This window comes from Zalophus californianus, chromosome 8 (genome assembly GCF_009762305.2).
Source record: "Zalophus californianus isolate mZalCal1 chromosome 8, mZalCal1.pri.v2, whole genome shotgun sequence".
Taxonomy (NCBI): Eukaryota; Metazoa; Chordata; class Mammalia; order Carnivora; family Otariidae; genus Zalophus; species Zalophus californianus.
This window is the reverse complement of record NC_045602.1, coordinates 88,632,128-88,637,708: the sequence shown is the minus strand read 5'-3', so window position 1 is coordinate 88,637,708 and position 5,581 is coordinate 88,632,128.

Sequence of the window (5,581 nt, the reverse complement as noted above, 5' to 3'; positions counted from 1 at the left end):
GTGCCTGTGAGGGTGTTTCTGGAGGAGATTAGCATTTGAATCAGTAGATGAGTAAAGAAGATCTGCCCTCATCAACGTGGGTGGGTGCCATCCGATCTGTGGAGATGGAATAGAACAAAAAGGCAAAGGAGGGCTGAATTTCCTCTTGGGCTGAATTTCTGCTCGAGCTGAACTTTCATTCTCTGGCCCTCAGACACCGGGGCTCCTGGTTCTCAGGCTTTCAGACTCAGATTGAATTACACCACAGGTTTTCCTGGGGCTCCAGCTTGCCGACAGCAGATCGTGGGACTTCTCAGCCTCCATCATTGTGTGAGCCAATTCCTGTAATAAACCTCCTTTTATATGTCTATATATACCCTGCTGGCTTTGTTTCTCTAAAGAACCCTGACTAACAAATAGGCCTATAGTTGGGAGGGTTCCCGGGCATCCTCCCTTCCCTCCCCCGACCCCCACCACCTCCTCTGGTTTTCTTTACAGTCTTCTAAAGAAATAGCTGCAAATAAGAGAAGCGTTACCTAAGAGTGGTCTTCCTCAGGGACATGTGGACAGCTTCCTCCTTGGCCTTCACCATGGCTTAGCTTATTGGAGAGGCCCTTCCAGTCTGCCCATTTCTCCATGTCCTTGCCACCACCCTACGCAAGGACACCACCACGTCTTTCCAGGAACTTTGCAGTAGCTTCTTCATTGGCTTCCGTCCATTCATACGATCCGCTCTCTACTTTGCCCACAGAGGGAGTTTAAAGCACAGATATGATTGTGCCACACTCCTTACAACTCTTCAAAGGGGCACTCTTGCCTTTGGCCTAGAAGGCTCACCCCTGCTTTCCTGACCCTTTGCATCTCAGTTCCTCCTTCTGCCCCCCACACCTCTCCCCTGCCCTGCCCTCTCTCTTCTCCCCTCCCCGCCTCAGCTTGGCCCAGCTCTCTCCTGCCCCTCTGGGTACTTGCATATGCATGTCATCCACCAGAACAGCCTTCCCTCTCTCTAAAAACGACCTGCCATGCTGCTCCCCCAGCAACTAGATGAGATTTTCCTTGTGATCCCTCTGTACTTTGTACTATAGTAATTACCTGCCTCGTAGCTATTATCTAAGTATTTAACTTATAATCTTCATTACAATGTGGTCTCCATTAGCATAGGCACTGTTACGGGCTGAGCTGTGTCCCGCCAAATTTATATGTGACTGTACTTGGTTGGGGACAGGTCCTTAAAGAGGTGATTGAGTTAAAAGGAGGTTGTGAGGGTGGGTCATGGTCCAGTATGACTGTCCTCATAAGATGAGAAATCTGGACTCAGACATACACAGAGGAAGGCCATGTGAAGGCAGAGGGAGAAGGTGGCCGTTTAGAAGCCAAGGAGAGAGGCCTAGGGAGAAAGCACTCTGCTGACACCTCAGACTTCAGCCTCCAGAACAGGGAGGAAATAAATGTCTGTTGTTTATGCCACCCACTCTGTGGCCCTCTGTCACAGCAGCCCCAGCAGGATAACACAGGCATCATGGATTTGCTTGCCTCTGTTTCCATAGCACCAAACACAATATTTGCTGACTGACCCACCAGGGCCCCACCAGGCCGAAGCTCCGGGGATGCTTGGCCTCTTGAGCTGGATTGTCTTGCCTACATTCTTCTCTGTGATGCTGGTGCCTGGCACAAGGAGTCTTAGGAAACAGCTGTTGCATAAATGAGTACAAGTGGGAGGGATGGGGAGAAGGTGCACAGATGCAGAGCAAATGTCCTGAAACGACCGTGATAAAATGGGCCACATCCTCAGATTTATCTGGCAGAAATGTGCTTACCCCATTTCTGGGCAGGAGGGAGCTTCTTCCCTGCTATCTTGGCACTGCCCATTCTTGCCAAGAATCTCCAGGCAGGAAGCAGCTTGAGTCTCGCCCTTGAGCAGGCTGGATCTCTCTGCCATGGGCTACAACCCCTGTTCTCCTCAGCCACAGGGCCTTTCATGCTTCTAGTTACTCATTCGAGGCTGGCCTTCCTCACCAGACTGTAAACTCCATCCTCCCTCACCCTGTCTGGAGGGGCAGCCTGGCACTCGTGAGTACCCCCTGGCCATGCATGTCCTGGGGAGTGATGGATGAAGACTGGAGCCCGCCAAGGTGCCTGGATGGGTACACTTCCTCCATGACGCCTCCTTTCTGCCTCCTGCCTTTCATCTGGTTCTATTTTTTAGGACACTGAAGAACATGGCTTCCTCCAAACTGAGAATTTTACTCCATGTTTATGTTCAAGTCTGTCGTATTTCCTATGGGACTTTTTTGAGATTTGGTGTTTATATCTCACCTTCAGAAGTATGGTGCAGTCTCTCTGATGGGTCACTTTCTCAAGTGGGTATCTGCTGGTTTTAGCTGGTCAGTCATAATCTTGTTCAGTTTTGCCAGCAGCACTATAGGGCGTCCTCTTGCCCCCATCTTCAATCCATGTGGTTTGGCTGGATGACAGCTCAGGGACAGCCTTTATCTCAGGTCCCATCAGTTAGCAAATTCCTGCCCTCTGTGCACAATGGCCGAGTCAGGGAGATAGGCATAGGCCCAGTCTAAACCAGTGGGGTCAATCCTAAGATTTTGTCTGGGATCACTGAGAAAGAGAAGCTCTCTTTCTGCGGGGATAGCTGAGGTGTTAGGTATCCCAAACCTGCTGGTGATGTGGAGAGCGCCTGCCTCAGAGAAAGGAGCCAACGTGGAGGACAGCAAAGCCAAGAGATAATGGAGAACAGCATATGAGTACCTGGATCCAGCTGTGTCTGAAGTAAGATATACCCAAACTAGTTTCTTCTTCTTCTTTTTTAAAGATTTTATTTATTTATTTGGGGGAGAGAGAGAGAGAGAGAGAGCACGAGAGGGGGGAGGGTCAGAGGGAGAAGCAGACTCCCCACTGAGCAGGGAGCCCAATGTACAACTCGATCCTGGCACTCCAGGATCATGACCTGAGCCAAAGGCAGATGCTTAACTGACTGACCACCTAGGCACCCCTAAACTAGCTTCTTAATAAATATGCAATTTGTATTTTGGGCAGGACATTCTACACATTGCAAGATGTTTACCATCTCCAGTTCCCACCAGCAAAATGAAGGATGTTTCTCTAGTCATTGTAACAACCAGAATCACCCCCCATCATTTTCGCATATCCCAGATGGTTGCCCTTGGTTTTTCAGTTACTTGAGTCAAGAATTTCCCCCTTTTTATTTATTCCAGTTGGTTTTCTGACATTTTCAAATAATGACTAATGACAGTCTATCAACATTTTTGGGTGTCAGGGATTTAATCCTTAGCATGTCAGTTGACCTTGTAGGGCACAGGACTAGTTCTGAGAGGAGCCAATGGCTAGCACCTGTCAACATGGACAAATGAAAAGTTGTCCAATTCTGGTTCTGGAAAAATGGCACAGAGGGACAGACCTCAGCATATTAGGGCAAGCCTTGGATATTGGGATGACAATAGCTTGACCTAAATCAGGACAAGCCCACGATGCACTCCCTTATGGGCAACCAAGTGCGGCCTCCTTTGGGAGATTAAGAGAGCCACTTGGAAGGGTAATACCAATTGAAAAAGAGATGAGAACTCCAACATGTTCAAATCAATAAGGATCCTTATAAGATCCACAAAGATGGTGACTGGGTCTGTGAGACCAGGCCAGTGGTGGGAGCTCACTTAGAGAGGGAGGGATTCAGGCTGTAGCATTCTCTCTGAGCTGCAAAGGCTTTATGAGGGGATGTTGTGTCCTGCCTCCACATGTCAGGTCTAAGTGAGAGGAGGAACATTTATCTCAACATTGGAAGGGACCTAGAGATGCTCTGGTCTTTCCTTCCCTCTAGTAAAGCCCTAGAGTGTGTTCCCTCAGGCACAGCTCAGAGCAGGCTGCTAATAACCATCAGTGGCTCCCCTGCCTATGGGACTGAGCATAGACTCCTCTTGGCATTCAAGCCTGTTTCAACCACAGCTCCCCCATGCACTAGTATGTGGTTTTACACCAGGCATCAGGCCTTGTGTTGCCTCTGGTTCTCCATCTATAAACAGTACGACAGCAGTGCCCACCTCCAAAGGTTGTTCCAACAGATAGCAGAGTAAGTGTTGGCTGCTACAACCATCATTTTAGGATTTCTGCTGCATTCAGTAAAGAGCCAGAGATTGGATGTCTGAAGTCCTGGCCCTGCCACTCGTTTAACTCAGAGCTAATAGTATAATTTCTTAGAGTCTTGATTTCTTCATCTATAAAATGGGAATAAGGACCACATCTCAAGGAGATATTGTGAGGACAAAGGGAGATAATGTTTGTAAATCAAGTATAAGGAAAAGATTTTGGATAGTATGTCAGTCCCTCCATTTGGAAAGGCCCCAGACCCTGGCCTCCCCCACCCTCTAAAAAGCACAGTTTCGGCAGAGATTCACAGGGAGGCATCCGAGGGGCTTGACTCCCCCTCCTGCGAGTCTTCACACAACTCTGTGCATCTCTCCTAGACTAGCCCATCTTGTTAACAGCCATTTGTGAGTTGTCCTAGCAGCTCTGCTGAGGGCTGGCCGCTCTTATTCCCTGGAGCTTGCCCGGCAGCACCCAGTATGGATCTTCATGAAGAAATGTAAATGAAGGCCTGCCTGTGGAGCTTCTCCTCTGGGAAAGAAGACCCAGTGCCCCCCAGTCAGACATGCCACCTTGTAAGTTAGAGGCAGAGATGTGACTCCTGCTCATAAAATCCACAGGGCCTGAGCCCTCCGCTGAAGGTTCAGCTTACTGGTAGCTGGTGACAAATGCCCAGTACGCAGGCTGACTGGTTGAGTTTCCTTGAATAGAACGCTGTTCTCCCTGTGGGTGTTAAACCAGCAAAGGGAAGTTAGTTCTGTTTGCTTAGTGCGCATGGGTTCAGAACACAGAAGTTATGTGACTTGAATGTAAAATGGCGCCAGATCCTGCGAAGTTGGCATATCTGCCTCTATAGTCAGGATACCCCTGCCCCACAGACTTGTGTGTTGTCCGACCGGGCACCCTTTCCTGATATATTGTGATGGGCACTGCCTACATGTCCTCTGTCCCCCTCTTCTCATGCTCTCATTCTTGACATTTTATTTCTGTAGAGGGTTTAGGGTCCAGCTTGTGGAGCTACAATAGGCTTGAGTCTGGGTCATAATGTTCTGTGAGCAGTGTGACCTGACCTTCACCCCTTCTAAGGTGAAGATTGCTCATCTAGCAAATGAGAATAAGAGTACCTTTCACTGAGGGCGGGAGGGTTAAGTGAGCATGTAGCATTCTTCCTTATTATAGTGTTGGGCCCTCACTATACTCTCCATCCATAACCCGTGCTTATACACATTCACTTAATTTTTGTAGAAGAGTAAAATGGCTCCTTGCTGAGATTTCTTCCAGCTCAAGGATCTGTGTGATAGTCAAAGACTTGGTGGGTGTCTTGGCTACGAAGGCAGTGAGATCCTATTTCAAGAAGCACCCTGACATGTTTCAGGCTGGTAGGGCAGCCTTCTGCCAGGCATGGGTCTATCTGGCTGATGTGGGGACAGGCCCACTTTTCTGGAGGTCGGTGACCTCTTGAAGGTCCTCCTGTTGGTGGATTCCAGGCACT